This window comes from Mobula hypostoma, chromosome 2, assembly GCF_963921235.1.
Source record: "Mobula hypostoma chromosome 2, sMobHyp1.1, whole genome shotgun sequence".
Taxonomy (NCBI): domain Eukaryota; kingdom Metazoa; phylum Chordata; class Chondrichthyes; order Myliobatiformes; family Myliobatidae; genus Mobula; species Mobula hypostoma.
Window position 1 is genome coordinate 25,044,148 of NC_086098.1, and position 26,197 is coordinate 25,070,344.

Sequence of the window (26,197 nt, forward strand, 5' to 3'; positions counted from 1 at the left end):
AATAGACTGGACATAAGGAACCCCGTTCGAGTATCGCTGTCTCCCATCACCCCTCGATGGCACTGTCTTGTTGCAGGGAAACAAGCCCAGGGCTCCCACTGATTCAGCGATATTGGTGTGTTGCAATGATTTTATATGTTCATATGGGGAAAATATGTGCTGTGTGTTTAATATCCAAACGTTACTTAAAATGTTATGATGCTATTGACTTACTTATAGAACCATATAACAATTGCAGCACGGAAACAGGCCATCTCTGCCCTTCTAGTCCATGCTGAACGTTAATCTTACCTAGTCCAACCGACCTGCACTCAGCACATAACCGTTCATTCCTTTCCTGTCCATATACCTATCCAATTTTTCTTTAAATTATAAAATTGAACCTACCTCTACTACTTCTACTGGAAGTTCGCTCAGCACTTACTTCAAGTTCCCCTGTCCTCCTCTGATAATTGACTTATCGCTATATTAATGGGAGAAAAATATGCGCTGTGTGTTTAATATTAAATTTGTTAGATAAACCCTTTTAGAATCGAAATTGAGTGTATTAGCCACTTATCACCTGTATTACGGTCATGATTAACACCCCCCCCAACAGAATAGCCAAAAAGATTTGTAGAAAAAATCGGCATGTACACGCACGCGCAAATTACGCATGCGCACTGGTGCCCGCGCAAGGCTTCATGGTCATTGTAGTCTCTAGGTAAACAACGTATTAGACTGCTACTCTTGTCCATTGGCAACCGCTCCCCCCCGCCCCCGGCCCCCGGTTCGGTCGGTCCGCAAGGATGCTGTCGATATGAAACCGGTCCGCAGTGCAAAAAAGGTTGGGGACCCCTGCTCTAGAGTTTACAAAGAACGTTGCTAAAAAGAAAAACATTGGGTGAGCAGCAGTTCTGTGAGGTAAAATGCCTTGTTAACAAGAGAGGTCAGAGGAGAATGGTGAGACTGGTTCAAGTCAACAGTAACTCAATAATCACGTGTTACAACAGTGGTGTGCAGAAGAGCATCTCTGAACGCACAGCACATCGAACCTTGAAGTAGATGGGCTACAGCAGCAGAAGATCATGAACATGCACTCCATAACCACTTTATTACGTACAGGAGGTACCTAATAAACTGGCCACTGAATGTAAGTTCTGATCTTAAATTGATTATACAAGCAGAGAAGTAGAAGGAGCCCTCCAATCGTGACATTGTACAATAATGGTACAGTACGCCCAGCTGTATGTGTAACATCTTTACACTACTGAAATGTTCAGTCTTATTCTCACATGATATACTATTGGAAATAGTGAGTAATTTTGGGATATTTTTTTTGAATAAACAATAAATCTTCTGATTTTCAAATGTTCATTGACTGGTTAAAAAAGAGGAAAGAGAGATTAGGAAATAAAGGTTGAAACATTGTAGGAACTGATGTCATTCTTAGTAAATGGGAGCATCATTTAAAAGTTCTGTGGATGACAGCAGATTGGTTAGGCATAGTTAATCCAGAAGAAGTTTAAGAAAAATTAAGACAGGAAGTGAGTAGGCCAGACCATGTTATAGCTGATAGCACCTTGGGAATCGATTAGTTCTGTCTTGTATGCTGGGGTTAATGTTTGATATGCGAGTTTGGGTACTGCAGTGCAGAAATCAGATTTGAGCTGTAGGTCATATTCTGAATACTAGGTCCAGAGGTGCAAAAATCTGAACTTTGCATCTGGTAACAAGAGGTTTAAATGCAAGGGAATACAACAGGCTCGTGAGTTCAGCAGCAAAAAGTGGAAGGTTGCAGAATACTGACAACAGGAATTCTGCAGATGCTGGAAATTCAAGCAACACACATCAAAGTTGCTGGTGAACGCAGCAGGCCAGGCAGCATCTGTAGGAAGAGGTGCAGTCGACGTTTCAGGCCGAGACCCTTCGTCAGGACTAACTGAAGGAAGAGTGAGTAAGGGATTTGAAAGTTGGAGGGGGAGGGGGAGATCCAAAATGATAGGAGAAGACAGGAGGGGGAGGGATAGAGCCAAGAGCTGGACAGGTGATAGGCAAAAGGGGATACGAGAGGATCATGGGACAGGAGGTCCGGGAAGAAAGACAAGGGCGGGGGGGTACCCAGAGGATGGGCAAGAGGTATATTCAGAGGGACAGAGGGAGAAAAAGGAGAGTGAGAGAAAGAATGTGTGCATAAAAATAAGTAACAGATGGGGTACGAGGGGGAGGTGGGGCATTAGCGGAAGTTAGAGAAATCGATGTTCATGCCATCAGGTTGGAGGCTACCCAGACGGAATATAAGGTGTTGTTCCTCCAACCTGAGTGTGGCTTCATCTTTACAGTAGAGGAGGCCGTGGATAGACATGTCAGAATGGGAATGGGATGTGGAATTAAAATGTGTGGCCACTGGGAGATCCTGCTTTCTCTGGCGGACAGAGTGGAGATGTTCAGCAAAGCAGTCTCCCAGTCTGCGTCGGGTCTCGCCAATATATAAAAAGCCACATCGGGAGCACCGGACGTAGTATATCACCCCAGCCGACTCACAGGTGAAGTGTTGCCTCACCTGGAAGGACTGTTTGGGGCCCTGAATGGTGGTAAGGGAGGAAGTGTAAGGGCATATGTAGCACTTGTTCCGCTTACACGGATAAGTGCCAGGAGGGAGATCAGTGGGGAGGGATTGGGGGGGGACGAATGGACAAGGGAGTTGCGTAGGGAGCTATCCCTGCGGAATGCGGGGGGGGGAGGGAAAGATGTGCTTAGTGGTGGGATCCCGTTGGAGGTGGCGGAAGTTACGGAGAATAATATGTTGGACCCGGAGGCTGGTGGGGTGGTAGGTGAGGACCAGGGGAACCCTATTCCTAGTGGGGTGGTGAGAGGATGGAGTGAGAGCAGATGTACGTGAAATGGGGAAGATGCGTTTAAGAGCAGAGTTGATAGTGGAGGAAGGGAAGCCCCTTTTTTTAAAAAAGGAAGACATCTCCCTCGTCCTAGAACGAAAAGCCTCATCCTGAGAGCAGATGCGGCGGAGACGGAGGAATTGCGAGAAGGGGATGGCGTTTTTGCAAGAGACGGGGTGAGAAGAGGAATAGTCCAGATAGCTGTGAGAGTCAGTAGGCTTATAGAAACATAGAAACATAGAAAATAGGTGCAGGAGTAGGCCATTCGGCCCTTCGAGCCTGCACCGCCATTTATTATGATCATGGCTGATCATCCAACTCAGAACCCAGCCTTCCCTCCATACCCCCTGACCCCTGTAGCCACAAGGGCTATATCTAACTTCCTTTTAAACATAGCTAATGAACTGGCCTCAACAGTTTGCTGTGGCAGAGAATTCCAGAGATTCACCACTCTCTGTGTGAAGAAGTTTTTCCTAACCTCGGTCCTAAAAGGCTTCCCCTCTATCCTCAAACTGTGACCCCTCGTTCTAGACCTCCCCAACATCGGGAACAATCTTCCTGCATCTAGCCTGTCCAATCCCTTTAGGATCTTATACGTTTCAATCAGATCCCCCCTCAATCTTCTAAATTCCAACGAGTACAAGCCCAGTTCATCCAGTCTTTCTTCATATGAAAGACCTGCCATCCCAGGAATCAATCTGGTGAACCTTCTTTGTACTCCCTCTATGGCAAAGATGTCTTTCCTCAGATTAGGGGACCAAAACTGCACACAATACTCCAGGTGTGGTCTCACCAAGGCCTTGTACAACTGCAGTAGTACCTCCCTGCTCCTGTACTCGAATCCTCTCGCTATAAATGCCAGCATACCGTTCGCCTTTTTCACCGCCTGCTGTACCTGCATGCCCACTTTCAATGACTGGTGTATAATGACACCCAGGTCTCGTTGCACCTCCCCTTTTCCTAATCGGCCACCATTCAGATAATAATCTGTTTTCCTATTTTTGCCACCAAAGTGGATAACTTCACATTTATCCACATTAAATTGCATCTGCCATGAGTTTGCCCACTCACCCAACCTATCCAAGTCACCCTGCATCCTCTTAGCATCCTCCTCACTGCTAACACTGCCACCCAGCTTCGTGTCATCCGCATATAGTAGACATCAGTGGATAAGCTGTCTCCAGAGACAGAGACAGAAAGATCTAGAAAGGGGAGGGAGGTGTCAGAAATGGACCAGGTAAACTTGAGGACAGGTTGAAAGTTGGAGGCAAAGTTAATAAAATCAACGAGTTCTGCATGCGTGCAGGAAGCAGCGCCAATGCAGTCGTCGATGTAGCAAAGGAAAAGTGGGGGACAGATACCAGAATAGGCACGGAACATAGATTGTTCCAGATACCAGAATAGGCAGAATACTGACAATGTGGTTTTAAGTATGTATTGTTTAATTTTTATCCATCCTTTCTAGTTTGCTTCACGTGGGAATCAGAGTGGAAATATCAAATATTCAGTTACCCCAGTCAGCCCTTGACCCTGATTACAGAATTAGATTTGCCTCACTAGGGTTAGGAATGGTTAGTTTATTTTTCTTCACTTTATTTTAATGTTTGTAATTAATTTCAAGTAAATTTAGAAATATTTTAAATTAATTAGGATGCAGAACTGGGCTGAGAAGTGGCAGATGGAGTTCAACCCAGATAATTGTGAAGTGGTTCATTTTGGTAGATCAAACCTAGAGACAGAACATAGTATTAATGGTAAGACTCTTGGCCGTGTGGAGGATCAGAGGGATCTTGGGGTCCGAGTCCATAGGACACTCAAAGCTGCTGCACAGGTGGACAGTGTTGTTAAAAAGGCATATGGTGTGTTGGTATTCATCAAACACAGGATTGAGTTCAAGAGCAATGAGGTAACGTTACATCTATATAAGACCTTGGTCAGACCCCACTTGTAGTACTGTGTTCATTTCTGGTCACCTCACTACAGGAAGGATGTGGATACTATAGAAAGAGTACAGAAGAGATTTTCAAGGATGTTGCCTGGATTGGAGAGCGTGCCTTATGAGAATAAGTGAGTGAACTTGGTCTTTTCTCCTTGGAGTGATGGAGGATGAGAGGTGACCTGACAGAGGTATATAAGATAATGAGAGGCATTGTTCACGTGGATAGCCAGAGGCTTTTTTCCCGGGGATGAAATGACTAACATGAGGGGGCATGGTTTTAAGGTGCTTGGAAGAAGGTACAGAGGGGTTGTCAGGGCTACATTTTTCACACAGAGAACGGTGGGTTCATGGAATGCATTGCTGGTGAAGATGGTAGAGGCAGATACAACAGGGACTTTTAAGAGACTCTTAAGTAGGTACATGGAGATTAGAAACATAGAGGGTAACTCTAGGTAGTTTCTAGAGTAGGTTACGTGGTCAGCACAACATTGTGGGCCGAAGGGCCTGTAATGTGCTGCAGATTTTATGTTCTATATTCTGTTACTTACTTGAGTTAAATGAAAATGTCACTGATTATCCACTCTCTGCAGCCCAACTGCCACTCACAAGATGGCCCATAGGCAGATAAATTAACAACTGTAACCACAGAGCCGCAGATGCTAAGTATATTATGAGGAATGTGTGGGGATGACAGTGTGACATACTGAACGGAGTGCATTGCAGACCATTTATTTTGTTGAGAGGTTCTGCATGAACCAATGAGTTTCACTGCAGATGACTATATAATCTCGATAGAAAGAAATATGAATCCACACACTCCTTGAAAAATTTGTCTCTGGAACAAATGACTAAAGGATTGAAACAATAGTTATTTAGTCTATAGAAGTCTAACAATGAATTATAAGCCTTCAATTGGAGAGGATAACATATAAAAGTTGGGGAATTACGTTAAAGTGTTACAGAACTTTGCTTAGACTATGCACAGATTACTTGGGAGCTCTAATTTTCATATTACATAGAGTCAAAAAGGAAGATTATTGATACCATAGTCAAAAGAATGAATATACGAGGGGTGATTGATAAGTTCATGGCCTAAGGTAGAAGGAGTCAATTTTAGAAAACCTAACACATTTAATTTTTCAATATAGTCCCCTCCTACATTTACACACTTAGTCCAGTGGTCGTGGAGCATATTTGATCTTGGACCTCAAGAAAGTGTCCACAGCAGGGGTGATTGATGAGTTTGTGGCCTCAGGTAGAAGGAGATGAGTTAAACAGCTCTCCTTACATGCACATGCAGTTCAACTCTTTGAGTGATTATGCAGAAAGTTTGACGTTAGTAACTCATCAGTTAATAACTCATCAGGGGGTGATTGATAAACTTGTGGCCTACGGTAGAAGGAGATGAGTTATTAACTTCAAACTTTCTGCATATTCACTCAGAGTTTACCTGCATGTGCACGTAACGAGAGCTGTACAACTCACCTCCTTAGGTCACAAACTTATCAATCACCACTGCTGTGGACGACTTTCTGGAGGTCCAAGATGCCGACTTCTACAAAGAGGGGATCTGTTCTTTTTTATGAAAAATGAAGTGCCTGACAAGTAACTTTACAACAATGTTTAAGAATGGAAGGATCTAATTAAACAGAACAATGAAGATGTTTCTACTGGCAAGCTGAATCTCAGGGTTGTATATGGAGATATATTAGAATCAGGTTTGTTATCACTGGCATATGTCATGAAATTTGTTGCCTTTCTGGCAGCAGTACAATGCAATACATAATAATGGGCAAACATGAAATATAGTAAGTGTGTGCGCATATATATTAAACAGTTAAATAAGTAGAGCAAAGATGGAAATAAAATGTAGTGAGGTAGTGTTCAGGGGCTCAGAAATCGGATGACAGAGGGGAAGAAACTGTTCCTGAATCACTGAGTATGTGCCTTCAGGTTCCTGTACCACCTCCCTGATGGTAGCAATGAGAACATGACATGATCTGGATGATGGGAGGTCCTTAATGATGGATGCCGCCTTTTTGAGGCATTGCTCCTTGAAGATGTCCTGCATATAACGGAGGCTAGTGCCCGTGATGGAGCTGATGAAGTTTACAACTCTGCAGCTTACTTCGATCCTATGCAGTTGCCCCCCCCCCGCCCAACCCCACCCCACTATCCCAGACGGTGATGCAGCCAGTTAGAATGGTCTCCTTGGGACAATTGCACATAAATATGTGTACTTTGATATATAAAAAAATTACTTTGAACATTAAAGTGCAACAGCAACTAAGGACTGTAAATATAAGAAAGACACTAATCAATGCAATAATGAATTTAGGGGCAATATCTTTCTACAGAGAGTAGTTACATCCCTATTATAGGGAACAGATGAAATGATTAATAACACCTGTATTAACGAGAGAAAGGAATCTGTCAAAGGGATGAATGTTTTGGGCTAAATGGCGATTTTCTCAGTGCTTCTAATTTTAAAATCACTTCCCAGTGGAGCTAGACAACTTCATTCCCAATGAGGGATGAATTAATCATGCCGACGTGCAGCAGAATTCTTCTAATTACTCACGAAACAGAATAAAGAAACTAACGTGATGGCTGAGCACTGTGCAGTGAGAATAAGTGCAGGATTGAGTGCTTCCTTTCCTTCCCCAGATAACACTGCAAGCCTTTACCTGGAGAAGTAGCGGTAGGCATGGTGCTATTACAGTTCAGAGCGTCAGAGTATGAAGTTCAATTCCGATGTCTGCTGCAAGAAGTACGTACGTCCTTCCCCTGAGCGCGTGGGTTTCCTCAGGATCCTCCGGTTTCTTCCCACAGCCCAAAGATGTACCAGTTAAAATTCAAGATTGGTTAATGTCATTTCCTGTACACAAGTGTAAGGCGAACAAAATAACCGTTACTCCAGTTCCGATGCAGCACAAAAGCCACAAAAGGTAAAGAGGACAATAATAATAATAAAATAACACAATAAATATAAATATACAAGATAGATTATTGTATATCCATAAAGCAATGCTAGTTTTAAGGTATATAAGGTAACTGAAGGGATTTAATAAAGTAGTGGTGGAGTTAATGGGTGGAGATGCTGCTTGCGGAAGTTAATTATTTTCAAGTCTGGTGGTCCTGGCGTGGATGTTACATTGCCTCCTCCCTGATGGGAGTGGGACGAAAGGTCCAGGATCAGGGTCTGTGGGATCCTTCATGATGTTACTGATCTTTGTCCAGCACATTTCTCTATACAAGTCCTTGATGGCGTGTAGGCTGGTGCCAATGATGCATTGGACAGTTTTGACTACCTGTTGTAGAGCCTTCCTGCCCGCCACAGTGCAGATTCCATACCAAGCAGTGATGCAGCTTGTTAGAGTGATCTCTACGGCACCTCGGTGCAACGACATGAGTCTGGATGTGCAAAGTCCAGCTCTATTCAGTCTCCTCAGAAAGCACAGTGAAAGTAGAAAGTAAAAGGTTAATTGGTCATCGTAAACCATCCTGTGATGAGGCCAGGGTTAAATAAGTGGTTTCCTGGGCAGTCAGCTCTTTGGGCATTCTGTGTACTAGGCAAATACATTCACTTACAATAAGTCAACATCACTGATTTTTCATTCATAAACATGAGAATAATTGGAACATTTGAGAGGCTGTTACACAGAGCTCAGCTCGTCAATGTCCTGGACACCAGATTGTTGTCCTCCTCCACAGAATGTTTGAGGCATCTCACAGTATGTACCCCTGCACACACTTCAGTCAGCAGCCTTCCATTGTGGGCATCTCCTCGCATTAGAAGACCAATAGGTTTCAGGCAGACCAGAGTACAGCTTTCATCACCAGAGTGCGACCTGCCACCACCAGTTGAAGTTTGAATCCCTGGGAGCTGCCAGCAAGGCGCAGAATCCTTGGCTACACTTAGATCAAACCTCAGGAAAGATCACTGCATCTCTTTCCAGACCTTCTTGGCAAACATAGATTCTTCAAGGTTCCATGACTATATCATTGGACTACAGCCATCTTGAGGGCAGCAAGGTAGCTGCAGTACAATTGTGACCATCAGTGCATTATCAAAAGAAGACCTGCATGATGGATGCTTATAGAGGCATGAAGTACAGCACAGAAACAGGCACTTTGGCCCACCTAGTCCATGCCGAAACCATTTAAACTGCCCACACCCATCAAACTGCACTGGGACCATAACCGTCCATACCTCTACCATCCAAACTTCTCTTAAATGTTGAAATCGAGCTCACGCACACCACTCATGCTGGCAGCTCATTCCACACTCTCATGACCCTCTGAGTGAAGAAGTTTCCCTTCATGGTCCACTTAAACTTTTCACCTATCACCCTTAACCCGTGACCCCTGGTTGTAGTCCCACCCAACCTCAGTGGAAGAAGCCTGCTTGCAGTTACCCTATCTATACCCTTCATAATTTTTTATACCTCTATCAAATCTCCTCTCAATCTTCTATGTTCTAAGGAATACAGTCCTAACCTATTCAATCTTTCCTTCTAACTCAGGTCCTCCAGACCCAGCAACATCCTTGTAAATTTTCTCTGCACTCTTTCAATATTATTTACATCTTTCCTGTAGGTAGGTGACCAGAACTGCACACAATACTTCAAATTAGGCCTCACCACTGTCTTATACAACTTTAACATAACATCCCATCTCCCGTACTCAATAATTTGATATATGAAGGCCAATGTGCCAAAAGTCTTCTTTATGATCCTATCTACCTGTGATGTGACTTTCAATGCATTATGGACCTGTATTTCCAGGTCCTTTTGTTCTACCAGTGCCCTGCTGTTCACTGTGTAAGACCTACCCTGGTGTGATATCTTGCACTTGTCTGCATTAAATTCCATCTGCCATATTTCATCCTATTTTTCCAGTTGATGCTGATCCCTTTGCAAGCCACGATAGCCTTCCTCGCTGTCCATTACACCCCAAATTTGATGTCATTTGCAAATTTGCTGATCCAGTTAACCACATTAACTCCAGATCATTGATATAGATGACAAACAACAACAGACCCAGCACCGATCCCTGTGGCACACCACTAGTCACAGGCTTCGAGTCAGAGAGGCAGCCATCAATAACCACTCTCTTGCTTCTCCCACAAAGCCAATTTCTAATCCAGTTTACTACCTGAGAGTCTAAACCTTCTTGATCATGCAGGACCTTGTCAAATGCCTTGCTAAAGTCCATGTAGATAACATGCACTGCCTTGCCTTCATCCACTTTCCAGGTAATTTCTTTGAAAAACTCAATAAAATTGGTTAGAAATGACTTACCATGCACAAAGCAATGCTGACTTAATCCATGTCTATCACCACCAGAGGGAAGAGAAGATGGTGGCGTGACGCAGCTTACAGTGGCCACTCCGCTGGTGATGTCTGTTATTTGTCAAGTAGGGTGCCGTGCACAATTCTGATTTGATGGAGACGGATGTGAGAGCACGCACGGAGGAACATCTGGTGAAACTTCTGAAGTGCCTGTTTCGCTGCTGCTGCTACTGTGTGGTCCAGAATCTCCAGAGGGGAAGGCCCCGAGTTCTCGGCTTTGCTTGTCGCTCAGTGGCCGGGGCGAGGTCGAAGTGCTCGGCAGAGGGTGGTGCTCAGAGAGGCTGTGTCGGAGGGGCTGGTCGGAGGCTTGAAGTTTTCTGACGGACTCAGAGTTGCTGCAGTCGGGTGCTTCCAATGGTGCTGCCTCGGCAAGTTTGTGGCACTTGGAGGTTCATGTCAGGAGGAGTTTCTCCTTTCTACCGTCTGTGTGAGATGATGAGGCTATCAAGACTTTGAGACTTTTTTTTTTACCGTGCCCATGGTCTGCTCTTTATCAAATTATGGTATTGCCTTGCACTGTTGTAACTGTATGTTATAATTACGTGGTTTTGTCAGTTTTATTCTTGGTTTGTCCTGTGTTTTCTTGCGATATCATTCTGGAGGAACATTGTATCATTTTTTAATGCATGCATTTCTAAATGACAATAAACAAGGACTGAGTGTCCTCATAATCTAAGATAATCTAATATATCTGGTCCCTTAGAATATCTTCCACTAACTTTCCCACAATTTATGACAGACTCACTGGCCTATACTTTCCTGGTTTAAGTTTAGAGCCTTTCTTAAACAGCAAAACAACATTGGCTATCCTCCAATCCTCTGGTACCTCTCCTGTTGTTAGAGATGATCTAAATATCTCTGCTAGGGCCCCAGCAATTTCTTAAATTGCCTCCCATTGGGTGCAAGGGAACACCTTGTCAAGCCTCCTCCTCTGTAATCTGTACTGGGTCCATGAAGTTGATGTCGCTTTACCTTACTTCTATAGACTCTGTGTCCACCTCCTGAGTAAATTTAGTTGAGATCTTTTCCGTCTGCTTTGACTCCACTCATGGATTACCATTCTGATCTTCCAGAGGACTGATTTTGTTCCTTGCAATCATTTTGCTCTTAACATAACTGTTTGCATGCGACAGCGGCCACACCCCGGGCAACGGCTTCGACAAGCCGGCTAAACCAGGTGAGGGTAGCTGATGGGTCTCAAACCTTCGGTGAGATAGGGAGTTGTCTATCCTAGCATGTGAAGACAGACTCTGGCTGGCTAAGCGGGCGAGACCAATGGAAGGTCCAACGGTCAAGAAGGCGGTCTCTGCAAGCGTCGTGGAACGTGTAGAGCAGGACAAGACACAGAAGACGTCCTGGTCATCCACTGCGCCTAGTCCCATTTCCAGCCGTCTCGACTCTGTCTTGCCACTGGATCCAGATGGGAATTGGGAAGAGAGAGTGAGGCTGACGCTGCGCAACTCTCCCTCACTTAAATCCAAGTCACGCGCTAGTCTCGACACCATCATAATGGTGTCGAGGTCCTCATCGACGTACGATGGACGAACAACAACATATCTGTAAAATCCCTTAGAATTATCCTTTATCTTATCTGCTAGAGCCACTTCGTACCTTCTTTTAGCCCTCCTGATTTCTTTCGTAAGTGTCCTCCAGCATTTCTTACACTCCACAAGCACTTCATTTGTTCCTACCTGCCTATACCTGCTATGTACCTCCTTTTTTCTCTTAACCAAGGCCTCAATACCTCTTGATGAGTATCAAAGCATATGTTGGGTACCCAATAACCAGTAAACACATCTGGGCCCCTTTATGCATTAGTCTGTCAGATGGAAAATCATAAACTACTCATATCTCGCAGCAGGTTCCCAACTTTCTCAACATTTAGTTTTTATTGAAATGAACTCAAATAGTGGCAATACAGTTTTAAGGCAGTGTCGAGTTTGTTTTTTGATTAGCAGGCCAGGAAGGGAATAAGGTTCAATTCTTAAGGAAACTGTGATCTCATGATAGGTATTTCATGAGAATGTGTCACTATGTTAAACCCATTGCTGAGCACATGTCTCAGAGGGTAACGGGGAGTGAAAGAACATCTGGATTGAAAACCCATTTTCCATATGGAAAATATTGTGTCAAGTAGAGTAGTTGCAGTAGCTGTGTCTCACTTTACGTTAGACTATAGTTACGCGGTCAGCATTTAGATAAATTCTTCTTCCATTAGAATCTTCAAAATAGTTACTACTCTGAATTAATTTGGTTATTGTGACTGGGGCTTAGGGAAGGCCAAATGTTGAAATAATTTAACAGTACCCATAACTCCCTGGACAACTGAAAGGTTCACCATCATGAAATTGTCTCAGAATACATCAACTCACTGGGTATATGTAAAGCAGAGGTTGATAGATTCTTGATTAGAAAGGGCAGTAAAGATTATGGGGAGAACAAGGTTGAGAGAGATAATAAATAAGCCATGATTGAATGGCAGAGCAGACTTGAAGGGCTGAATGACCTGATTAGATTATGAGAACACTCAGTCCGCTTTTATTGTCATTTAGAAATGCATACATGCATTAAGAAATGGTACAATGTTTCTCCGGAGTGATATCACAGAAAACAGGACAAAGCAAAGACTAACACTGACAGAACCACATAATTATAACATATAGTTACAGCAGTGCAAAACAATACCATAATTTGATGAAGAACAAACCACAGGCAAGGTAAAAATAGTCTCAAAGTCCCCGTGTCGATTGACTCCCGAGTCTCCGATAGCAGGCGGCAAAAGGGAGAAATTCTCTGCCATAAACCTCCAGGCACCGTCAACTTGCCGATGCCTTGGAAGCAGCCGACCGCAGCCGACACTGAGTCCATCCGTCTGAAAACTTCGAGCCTCTGACCAGCCGCTCCAATACAGCCTCCCGAGCGCCATCCTCTGCCGAGCGCCTTCGACCTCGCCCCAGCCGCTGAAACACGCAAAGCCGAGGATTTCAGGGCCTTCTGCTCCGGAGATTCCGGTTACCACACAGTAGCAGCGGCAGCGAAGCGGGCATTTCAGAAGTTTCTCCAGATGTTCCTCTGTACTGTCACATCCATCTCCATCAAATCAGAATTGTGCATGGTCCCCTACTTGACAGATTACAGATATCATTTATTCACCAGAGAGGCCGCGCGTGCTGCCGTAGCGCCGCCATCTTCTCCCCCTTCCAGAGGCACTTCTTATGCTCCTATGTTTTATGGTTTTATATTATTCAGTCCTTTAGGATTTTTCCATTCTCGCTTTCCTTGCCATCCCACGCCCTGCACTCATTTCTTTTATATACCTATAGCTTTAGGTTTATAGTCTCCATTATTCCTGGAGCTCTGCAGCTCATTGGCTGCCTATTTGCCATACCCACCTTTCTCACTGTGCTCTATGTACCAGAAAAATTATAGGCTCCTGTCATATCAGAAGGCACAGTTTATCGAACTTGGCAGCATGCTGAATTCAGTCAATTAATATCTCGAAGGCAGTCAAAGGTCCTTTGGGTGAAGCTCTATCACAAGCCAATGACACAGCTGGTTCACCAGCTGTGCAAGATCAAAATCAATAATAGTGCAAATAGCAGAGTGGTTAGCATGACACTATTATAGCTTGGAGTGTCCGAGTTCAGAAATCAATTCTGACATCAGTAAGAAAGTTTGTACGTCCTTCCTTGAGTGTGTGTGTTTCCTCCATGTGCTCCAGTTTCCTTCCACAGTCCAAAGTCATACTGGTTAGTAGGTTAATTGGTCGTTGTAAATTATCTCATGATTAGGCTAGTGTTAAATAGGTGGATTGCTGGTTGGCATAGCTTGTTGGGACAGAAGGGCCTGTTTGCATTCTACCCCTAAAAAAAATTGTGTGTGATTTGTCACACACCTGTTCTAAATGTGAGGTAGCCTGGTAGGGAGTGTAGTGGTTAGCATAAATCTACTACAGTGCCAGCAACCCAGGCTCAACTCAGGTTCAATTCCCGCCACTGTCTGGAAGAAACTTGTACGTTCTCCCCATAATCATGCAGGTTTCCTCCGGGTGCTCCGGTTTCCTTCCACAATCCAAAGACGTAAGGTTTAGGAGGTTAATTGGTCACATGGCTCCTGAGCCGGGAGGGACTGTTATCACGCTATGTCTCTAAATAAAAAAAGAACAAAAACAGGTGTCAATTAAGTTGAAAAAATGCAAAGGAGACAAGCAGAAATCCTGTTGGAAGAGGAGAAGAACTCCTTCACAATAAGCATTATCAGAAGAGAAATACTTTGGAATCTGGGACTCTGACAGACTTCTCTTTACGTGAAATAACAATACTAGTTATTTCTTAGGCCTTGCGTGACCACAAATATACTTCAGACCAACCCAAACAAGGTCAGCATGGCACCTTACCTTCCAACCCATTCTATGCTCTGGTGACTAGCAGTGTCATCCCAATCAAGAATCTATCAATCTTTGCCTTAAAAATCTGTAAAGACTTGGCCTCCACAGCTACCTTTGGCAATGAATTCTAGTCTCTGCTAAAGAAATTTCTTCTCATCTCCATTTGAAAAGGACACTCCTCAATTCTGAGGTTGCGTTGTCTGGTCCTAGACTCTCCCACCATAGAAAACATCCTCTCCACTCCATCTCCACTCTATCAAGGTCTTTCAACATTCGATGGGTTTCAATTAGGTCACCCCTCATTCTTCTTAATTCTAGTGAATACAGTCTCAGAGCCATCAAACGCTCTTCATATGACAAGCCTTTCAATCCTGGAATCATTTTCGTGAATCTCCTTTGAAACCTCTTCAGTATCAACACATCCTTTCTATGATAAGAGGCTCAAAACTGCTCACAATACTGCAAGTAAGGCCTCACCAGTGTCTTATAAAGCCTCAACATTACATTCTTAGTTTTATATTCTCCTCCTCTTGAAATGAATGCTAACATCGCATTGCCTTCCTCGACACAGACTCAACCTAAAAATTGGCCTTCAGTGAATCCTGCACAAGAACTCCCAAGTCCCTTTCTGCATAGGTTTTTTGAAATTTCTCTCCAATTACAAAATAGTCTACCCTTTTATTTCTTCTACCAGAGTGCATGACCATGTACTTCCCGATGCTGTATTCCATCTACCTCCTCATTGCCCGTTCTCCAAAATTGTCTATGTCCTTCTGTGGCCTCTCTACTTCCTCAAAACTACCTGCCCCTCCTGTTATCTTCATATCATCACAAACTTTGCAACAAAGCCATCCTTTCTTTTGCCTCCCTCCCTTTTTGAATGACATTTGTAATTTTCCAGTTGTCTGGAACCATGCTAGAATTTATTGATTCTTGAAAGATCTTTACTAATGCCTCCACAATTCCTTCAGCTACCTCTTTCAGAATCCTGGGGTGTAGTCCATTTCATCCAGGTAACTTATCTACCTTCAGACCTTTCAGTTTCCCAAGAACCTTCTCCCTCATAATAACAATTGCACATTCTTCTGCCCCCTGACATACTCAAACTTCAGCATACTGCTAGTGTCTTCCATAGTGAAGACTGATACAAAATACTTACTCAGATCAACCACCATTTCCTTGTACCCCATTACTATCTCTCCAGCTTCATTTTCCAGCAGTTCAATAGCTACTCTTTACTCTCTTTTACACTTAATACAGTGCCTATAAAAAGTATTCACACCACCCCCCCCCAGATGTGTTCATGTTTTATTGTTTTACGACATTGAATCACAGTGGATTTAATTTGGCCTTTTTTTACATGATCAACAGAAGAAGACTCTTTAGTGTCTACGTGAAAACAGATCGCTACAAAATGATCTAAATTAATTAGAAATATAAAACACAAAATAATTGATTGCCTAAGTAGTCACCTCCTTTAATATGACACACCAAATCATCACTGGTGCAGCCAATTGGTTTTAGAAGTCACATAATTAGTTAAATAAAGATCTGTTTTTGGAGACCAGTGTGCAGTCAAGGTGTTTCAATTGATTGTAGTAAAAATATACCTGTATCTGGAATGTCCAATTGCTGGTGAGTCAGTATCCTGGCAAAAACTACACCATGAAGACAAAAGAACACTCAAACAACTCCACAAAATCGTTATTGAAAAGCGCAAGTCAGGAGATGGATACAAGAAAATTCCCAAGTCACTGAATATCCCTTGCAGCACAGTTAAGTCAATCATCAAGAAATGGAAAGAATATGGCGCAGCTGTAAATAGACAATAGACAATAGGTGCAGGAGTAGGCCATTCGGCCCTTCGAGCCAGCACTGCCATTCACTGTGATCATGGCTGATCATCCACTATCAGTATCCAGTTCCTGCCTTATCCCCATAACCTTTGATTCCGCTATCTTTAAGAGCTCTATCCATCTGTTTTTTGAAAGCATCCAGAGACTTGGCCTCCATTGAAAGCATCCAGAGACTTGGCCTCCAAATCTGCCTACAGCAGGCCATCCTCAAAAACTGAGTGACCATGGAAGAAGTGAGGGAGGCCACCAAGAGACAACTCTGGAGGAATTACACGCTTTGGTGGCTGTGCATACAACAACTGTTGCCTGGGTCCTTCACTAGTCACAGCTTTAGGGAGAATGGCAAAGAGAAAGCCACTGTTAGAAAAAAACTCACATGAAATCTTGGCTAGAGTTTGCCAGAAGGCATATGGGAGCCTTTGAAGTCAGCTGGAAGAAGGTTCTATGGTCTGTTGAAAACAAAATTGTTCTTTTTGTCCATCAGACTAAACACTTAATTTGGCAGAAGCCAAATATCGCACATCATCAAAAACACACCATTCCTACTGTGAAGCATGGTGGTGAATGCATCATGCTGTGGGTATACTTCACTGCCGCAGGCCCTGGAAGGCTTGTGAAAATAGAGGGTAAAATGAATGCAGCAAAATAAAGAGAAATCCTGATGCAGTCTGTAAGAGAACTGCAACTTAGGAGAAGATTTGTTTACCAGCAAGACAATGACCACAAGCGTAAAGCCAAAGCTAGCAGGAATGGCTTAAAACAACAAAGTTAATGGCCTTGAGTGGCCAAGTCAAAGTCCAGACCTCAATCCCACTGAGAGTTTGTGGCTTGACTTGAATAGGGCTGCTCACTAACGATCCCTGTGCAATCTGACAGAGCTTGAGCAGTTTCGTAAAGATGAATGGAGAAAAGTTGCAGTGTCCAGATGTGCAAAGCCGATGGAGACCTCTCCACACAGACTCAAGGCTGCAATTGCTGCCAAAGGTGCATTTACTAAATACTCACTCAAAGGGAGTGAGTAATTATGCAATCAATTATCTTCTGTCTAATAATTATAATAAATTTAGACAAATTTGTAGAAATTTGTTTTTACTTTAACACGAAAGAATCTCTTTTGTTGATCAGACTTTTTATAAGCACTGTATGCACACAGACCCTGCATAACGCTACCCCATAAAGCACTACTTCATTACTTCACAGTTATTGAAACTTTTAAAACTGACAAAAATTCATTCTAAGCAACACCTAAAATTTCTCAAGAGCGGCTGCCATTACAGTAAGCATTCAATCAGCCAATTGAGAGCACTTTGCATACGCTCTGAGCCCCTCTCAGCCAATCACATTTTAGTTCACAGTCTGCTTCCCCCATGTGTGTAAGTGTTCTTGCTCCCTCACCAATTTATTCCATTATTTTCCCATAATGCCAGGAAAACAGCCTGCAACTTCCAGTGAGGGTAGTACATCTAAGGTGTCTAGGAATAGCATTAGCATGGATGTGAAACTGCAGTCTCATGGCGAGAACCTTAACAACAAAGAGCTTCAAGAAATGGCAGAGCAATGCACCCTGGGTGAATCTGAGGACATGGATAGAGAAGAGGAAACTTAACCACGAGATTCCTCAGCACTAGCATCACCACGATCAGACAAATCACGGACTAGTTCATCGATAATGACACTGACTGGGAGCGAAGCCATAAGGCAAAGAGACGTGTTCTCAAAATGATTTCCTCCCAACAAGAACCGCTTGAAGAAGAAGTCAAAGTTAGAGGAAGAGCCACAGCCTGGGCCCTACTCTAAGATGTAACCATCACCCACTTCCCTCCATTTCTGTTATGATGTGTTACTGCTCCACTGATGTACTGGTTAGCCCTAGTTGTGTGTTTGTTACTCCACGAATTACTGTCCATACATAAAGTAATACATCATACATCTCAGGTTTGATTGTTTTTTAAATCAGGCACACATGCCCATTTATTAATATTATAATGACCCTGCATAGTGCGGATGTACATAGTGCTCCAACTCCAAGGAACACATCCTCAGTGTTAAGTGGGGTCTGAGTGTATCTGGAAAAACTTTTGGTATCCTCTTTGATATTATTGGCTAGCTTACCTTCATTTTTCATCTTCCCACCACACTCCCCCATGGCGTTTTTAGTTGCCTTCTGTTAGTTTTTTAAAGTTTCCCAATCCTCAAAATTCCCATTAATTTTTGCTCTATAATATGTCCCTCTCTTTTGCTTTTATGTTGGCTTTGATTTCTCTTGTCAGCCATGTTTGCATCATCTCGCATTAAGAATACTTCTTCTTTGGAATGTATCTATCCTGCACTTTCCGAATTGCTTTCAGGAACTCCAATCATTGCCGCTCTGCCATCATCCCTGCTATTATTGATAGGTTCTTGATTGTTGGAACAGACTTGATGGGCCAAATGGCCTAATTTCTGCTCCTTTGTCTTCTGGTCTTATGGTCTATTATCCCCTTCCAACCATCTTTGGCCAGTTCCTTTCTCATGCTTCTGTGATTTCCTTACTCTATCATCATACTGGTAATAGAAACATAGAAATCCTACAGCACAATACAGGCCCTTCGGCCCACAAAGCTTTGCCGAACATGTCCTTACCTTAGAACTACCTTGGCTTACCCATAGCCCTCTATTTTTCTAAGCTCCATGTACATCTGACTTTAGATCTCCCTCTCAAATTTCAGGGTGAATTCTATCATGTTATAATCACTGCTCCTTAAGGGTTCCTTTACTTTAAGTTCCCTAATCAACTCCAGTTTACTACACAACACCCAATCCAAAATAGCTGATCCCTTATTGAGCTCAACCATAAGCTACTCTAAAAAAGTCATCTTGTAGAAGCCATCTTCTACAAATTCTCTCTCTTGGGATCCAGTACCAACCTAATTTTCTCAATCTACCTGCATACAGAAATCCCCCGTGACTATCGTAAATTGCCCTTTTTACATGCCATTTCTATCCTCCGGGCTACAACCTAGCTGCTGTTTGGAGGCCTGTATGTGACACCCATCTGGACTTCTTTTACCTTGCATTTCCTTAACTCTACCGACAAGGATTCTACATCTTCCAATCCTATGTCACCTCTTTCTAAGGATTTGATTTCATTATTTACCAACAGATCCACACCAATCCCTCTGCCTCCCTGCCTGTCCTTTGGATACAATGTGTATCCTTTGATGTTAAGCTCCCAACTATATACCTTCTTTCAGCCACGATTAAGTGATGCCCACAACATCATGCTTACCGATCTCTAACTGCGCTACAAGATTACTTACCCTATTCTGTATACTGTGTTCATTCAAATTTAACACCTTCAGTCCTGTGCCCATCACTTTTTTCAAGTCTGTCCCCCTTTTGCACTGCAACTCATCTCACAAATTACAATTTTGCCATCTTCTACCTATCCTTCCTGACAGTCTCATTACTCACTTACTCTGCTTGCAACCAGCAGCCCTATCCAGTTCCCAGCCTCCCGTCAAATTAGTATAAACCGTCTTCAACAGCTCTAGCAAACTTGCCCGCAAGGAAATTGGTCCCTCTAGGATTCAGGTGTAATCCATTCCTTTTATACAGGTCATATCTTCCCCAGAAGAGATCCCAATGATCCAGACGTCTGAAACCCTGCCCCCTGCATCAATTTCTCAGCCATGCATTCAGCTGCCAAATCATCATATTCTTACCCTCACGGGCATATGGCACAGGCAGCTTTCCAGAGGTTGCTACCCTGGAAGTCCAGCTTTTCAGCTTCTTACCTAGCTCCCTAAATTCTCCCTTCAGAACCACCTTGTTTTCCCTACGTATACATGCATAAACTTTATGATATGAAGTTGATCTGCTGGCCCTGGTTTGAAAATGTTAAATAAAATTGGGTCTATCTGATTCGTTTGACTGAAATCAACAAATTTTTCAATAATGACTCTGACTTTTCAGTTGTTTAAGTAAGCATTAATGTCACTGTTTCTGCTATCACCAACCCTCATCAATCTGTGAGTCAGTCTCCTTGTGTCTTTGATCAGCTGATCTCCTAGATCCAATTTTCACCTTTGTCCCTTCATCTGTCTCTTCATTGTTCTGCTTTTTGACCATTGCTTTGTATTTCCCTCCTACGGCGTACAAACCAGACTCTTTAAATTAGTCCCATCTTGTTTAACATTGCAGGTCTGACAGTTGGAGAGCTATAGAATTATTTACTGTATTTCCTTCTCCCAACTCCTGTCTAGACTCTCCTATCACTGTTCATTGACTATCCTATCTGTACCAGTAGATCAACTATTACTCTAAGTGGACTAGAAGAATCATACCTCATTTTTCCCCAATGTCATACTCACTAATGATATGAAAAAAATCACTAAAAATAAGTTTTTCATTCTGTTGTCCTTTGTTATAATGGCTTTATCTTTTAATTCTGATTAGGAAAATTGATTTTCTAGGATAAAATTAAAACTGAATACACAAAATCTTAAAAATGATGGAAGTGATATTATGGATCTATTGAAGCCTAGTGACACACATTTTGTGAAACTGTTAGGCCTCGTGTATAACTATCTCCTCGTGAAAACCTTCAGAATTCATTCAAAATCTTTCAACGTGAAAGATTTTTGAGAAATCGTGTGAGCTATTGCTTTACATTGCATTCAGTGGTGAAAGCTACTCTATATCGCTTCTTGCCAAGGTCATGTCTTCTTAATTAGATCCCTTTCAATTTTTGATTGAACAATGTTAAAAGTTCAAAGTAAATTTATCATCAAAGCACATGTATGTCACCATGTACAACCTCGAGATTCATTTTCTCGCAGTACACTCAAAAAGTCCATAACAGAATAATTCCTCCTTCCCTCTGTTCTAAAGAGTCGCCCCTCAATTTTGGAGGCTGTGCCCTCTGGTTCTGGATACCTCCACCATAGGGAACATCCTCTCCACATCCACCCTATCTAGTCCTTTCAACATTCAGTAGGTTTCGATGAGATCCCCATGCATTCTTCTAAATTCCAGTGAGAACAGGCCCAAAGCTGCCAATCGCTCCTCATATGTTAACCCCTTCAGTCCCAGAATCATTCTTGTGAACTTCCTCTGAATCTCTCCAATGACAATACATCCTTTCTGAGATAAGGGGCCCAAAACTGTTGACAATACCCTGTGCAGCATGACTAGTGTCTTATAAAGCTTCAGCATTATCTCCTTGTTTTTATATTCTATTCCCCTTGAAATAAATGCCAACATTGCATTTGTCTTCTTTACCTGTAAATTAACCTTCTGACACTCTTGCACGAGAACCCATATGTCCCTCTGATGCTTGAACCTTCTCCCCATTTAGATAATTGTCTACACTATTGTTCCTTTTACCAAAATGCATTATCTACCCACATCTTTACTGATAACAGGGGCAACATGGTAGGAAAATCCTTAGCATAACACTCTATAATACCAGCAGCCAACATTCAGGGTTCAATTCCCATTGCTGTCATCAGGAGTGAGATAGATCTGCTGGTTAAGTGGTGTCACAACGACAACCTTGCACTCAAGTAAGACCAAGTCTTACTGACTTGGTCAGTAAGACCAAGGATATGATTACGGACTTCAGGAAGGGGAAGTCGGGAGAACACAACCAGTCCTCTTCAAGGGATGAGCAATGGAAAAGGTGAGTAGTTTTGAGATCCTGGTGTCAACATCTCTGAAGATCTATCCTGGACCAAAATATTGATGCCACACCTTATACAAGTTTGCTGACAAAGGGGGTGATGAATCAGCATACAAGAGGGCGATTGAAAAGTTGGATGAGTGCTTTAATAACAACAACCTCTCATTCAATGTCAATAAGACCAAGGAACTGCTTGTAGACTTGCAGACTTCAGGAATGGGAAAACAGAGGTCCATGAGCTAGTAATCATTGGCGGATCAGAGGTGGAGAGGGTCAGTAACTTTAAATTCCTTGATGCCACTATCTCAGAAGGTCTGTCCTGGACTCATCATATAAATATTATTGCAAAGAAACCACAACAGTGCCTTTACTTCCTCAGGAGTCTGCAGAGGTTTGGCATATCATTGAAAACCTTGGTAAACTTCTATAGATGTGTGTTGGAATGTGTGCTGATTGGCTGCATTACAGCCTGGTACGGGAGCACCAATGCATTTGAGCAGAAAGTCCTACAAAAGATAGTGGATACAGCCCAGTACATCATGGGTAGAACACTCCCACCAACTGAGCACATCTACATGAAATGTTGCTGTAGAAAAGCAGTACTTATCATTAAAGATCCTCAGCACCCTGGTCATGATCTTTTCTCTCTGCTGCCATCAGGTAGAAGGTACAAGTGCCGCAGGACTCGCGCCACCAGGTTCAAGAACAGTTACTACCTCTCAACCATCAGGCTCTTGAATGAAAGGGGATAACTACACTCACTTAAGGACTCTTTTATCTTATTATTTCTTGCTGATTATTTATTGCCATTTATTTATATCTGCATTTGCATGTTTTATTCACACCTAACTGTTCCTGATGTGTTAACAATCAAATATTACTCTGAAGTTTGAATTATGGAAAAGGCATGCAGTGGCTATATTTTGTTTGGAGTTAAGGTGATTTGGTCTGTCACCAAAGCAAATTTCTACAGATGTACCATGAATTCTGTCTGGTTGCCTCACCATCCGATATGATTGTGCCAATGCAACAGGATCAGCAAAAGCTAGAAGGGTTGTAAACTCAGCCAGCTCCATCACGGACACAAGCCTCCCCACCATTGACAACATCTCCAACAGGTGGTGCCTCGAGACGGCAGCATCTATCATGAAGGACCCCTGTCACCCAAAGTATGTCCTCTTCTCATCGCTCTCATCAAGGGCGAGATACAGGAGCCTGAATCAACACTCAATATTTTAGGAACTGTTTCTTCCCTCCACCATCAGATTTCTGAAAGGACCAATGACACGACCTTATTTTGTGCTCTCTTTTTGCACTGTTTTAAATATATTTCTTACCGTAACATATTGTAATGAACCTGCTTCTGGTTCTGAATTAAAAGAGCTTGGAATTTTGTAGCATGTCAGCAGTTTAATTTCCTTTGTTATTATGGGTCGTGGCCCTCCACACCCCTGCCACAGTCCTGCTAATTTGGCTGATATTTTAAGGATACAGCAACTGATGTGGACAGAAGTGAGGAATATCTGAGCCAGAAGAGAGTGAGAAGTTTTGTTTGTGATTTGCGAAGCCTGGCAGTGATATTATTTTACCATCATGGCTACAGATTCCATTGTACGTTGTCCTCTTCCAAGAAGTCCTCTTTGCAGGATGTTTAGAAGTTTGGAGCCAGAGAGGTGTTGGGTTTTTTCTCTAGCCAAACTGTTCCCTGCTTTAATTCATTTCCACTTTTAAAGAAGTTCCTGGGATTTCAATTGAATTTTTTCTATTATCCCATTGACATAGTTCTTCCAAGGTTTCCATTAATCTCTGCTACGGTGACAGCAGGAAACTGGGAATCCCTAGAGGAAATTCCAGTGTTATGTTTCCTCTGAAAATTTTAACCGCATTAACACAAGACCCTGCCTATCTCTCCTTGGGGATTTCCTCATAAGAAACAGAAGAAGGTGTGGACAGGTAGTCCCTCAACCATGCTCATCCATTCTAGACTAGGACTAGTTTGATCTTGGTCTCAAGTTGATTTTGCTGCCTGCTTCTCATAACTCTTGATTCTTCAAGGCACTGATAACCCACTTAACCCTTTCCAGTAAAGTACTGATTCATTATACCACACTTAATCTTCCACTCTCAAGAGGCATGTAGCTGTGATTTTACCCAGGTATCATTAACGAACCCCATCATCCAGGTCATGCTCTCTCTCACTGCTACCATCGAGCAGGAGGTACAAGAGCTTTAGGTCCCACACCACCAGGCTCACAAACAATTATTACCCTATGTCAATCCACCTCCTGAAGCAGCATGGCTAAATTCTCACAGCTCAGCGCTAAATTGACCCTACAGCCTATAACTCACTTTCAAAGACACTGCAACTCAGTATTTTTTTACTTTTTTAAAATTATTTGCATGATTTGTCTTTTGCACATTGGTTGTTTGTCAGTCTTTGTTATTTATAGTTTTACATAAATTCTAGTCTATTTCTTTATTTTTCTGTAAATGCCGACAAGAAAATGAATCTCAAGGTAGTATATGGTGACATATATGTACTTACATTTTTTAATTACTGCCCATTGTCTGCTGGCGTTTAGGTCAGCAAGGAAAGTCCTCCATCTGTTCATCATGCCAATAGCTTCCTCTCAGTTTTCACTAATACCAGCCATGCAAGTCCCGGGTGGTGACTCTGGAGTACCGTTCTGCAAAGGTGTAGAAGGATTCTTCGTTGCTGTTTCCGTAACAGTTTTGCTTGACCAGTCAGGGTTGTTGGTCCTGAGCTGATCCCGCAATCCTGGAAGGTCGATGGATCATTCTTAGTCTGGCCTGTCCTTTGACCTGTTTGGCACTGGGTGACCCAGAGCCAAAGCATAAAGCCCTAACACCAGCCAGAGTCATCCAGAAACACAAGCCTCCAAATTACGGCAATGTTGTGCTCCTTTTGGAGGATGTATACATACTTCGATAATAGACTTCCCTTGACTTTGACTTTGAGATGCCAAGAACCTCACTTATCACAACAACTAGAAATGAGCATGGCCTTTACTTCTAGAAAGATGGTTTGGTGAGCTGAATATTATGGAAGGTTGACTATAAATGGTTGGCATTGGTGTAAGCAAAGACATCATTGAGATTTTCAGAAGGTGATGCTGTGTGATGCGGAAGATTAGATTAGATTAGATTATGAGGACACGCAGTCCTCTTTTATTGTCATTTAGTAATGCATGCATTAAGAAATGATACAATGTTTCTCCAGAATGATATGACAGAAACGCATGACAAACTGACTGAAAAACTGACAAAAACTGACAAGAGATGATGAAAGAGGATGTTTTTGGAATCCACTCTTGCCTTTCCAGGTACAAGTGAATCCTGCCCTTTGGAATCCCCTCCAGCAACTTTCATATCACAAATGTGAGCTTCTGGTTCCCTGGGCTGACAAGTGATAGCCTGTGGACAAGGTTTGAGTCACCGAGGGAGGAGGAAAACTTCAACTTCAGATTTATCGAACATGTACATCAAAGCATACAGTGAAATGTGTCATATTCATTAATAACCTGCACACCCACGGATGTGCTGGGGCAGCCTGTGAGTTCTGCCACATATTCCAGAGCTAACGTAGTATGTCCACAATGTTCAGCAGAACACATGCAGCAACAGCAATAACAAAACAAGACAACAACAGCAAAACAAGCCCCTTTCCACCACCCGACCCACTCATACCTCTAGACAGGGGGCATGGGCCAGAACTATCAGAATACCTGGGATCAGAGCTGTAGAGGGCATAGAGGCTGTGGCATGAACTTCACGTAGTCAGTGATGATATGAAGGGGTCATATGGGTTAATGCTGTGTTGGGGGAGGAGGGATGTGGACAGCAGAATGATAGAAGGTTTTACTTAAACAACAGGAATTCTGCAGATGCTGGAAATTCAAGCAACGCACATCAAAGTTGCTGGTGAACGCAGCAGGCCAGGCAGATGCTGCCTGGCCTGCTGCGTTCACCAGCAACTTTGATGAAGGTTTTACTTTACAGGATTTACATTACTTGTGAATTAATCTACTGAAAATATGAATGTTCTGATGAAGATGGTTTCTTCTGAGATAACATGGAGTTAAGTTCCCAGGTGAGACTCAAA

The 26,197-nt window shown here is 42.8% G+C and overlaps 1 long non-coding RNA gene across 2 annotated transcripts; it reads left to right on the forward strand.

Annotated features, from left to right (window-relative positions):
• Positions 1 to 1,638: 1,638 nt before the first annotated feature.
• On the forward strand, positions 1,639 to 25,406 carry LOC134338506 (uncharacterized). 2 transcript variants are annotated; one of them, XR_010016236.1, is made up of 3 exons: positions 1,639 to 1,932; positions 7,483 to 7,763; positions 22,735 to 25,406. It is a non-coding gene; the product is annotated as an uncharacterized LOC134338506 (long non-coding RNA). The 2 variants fall into 2 exon arrangements; XR_010016234.1 differs by lacking the exon at positions 22,735 to 25,406 and adding an exon at positions 10,164 to 12,639.
• Positions 25,407 to 26,197: the final 791 nt, after the last annotated feature.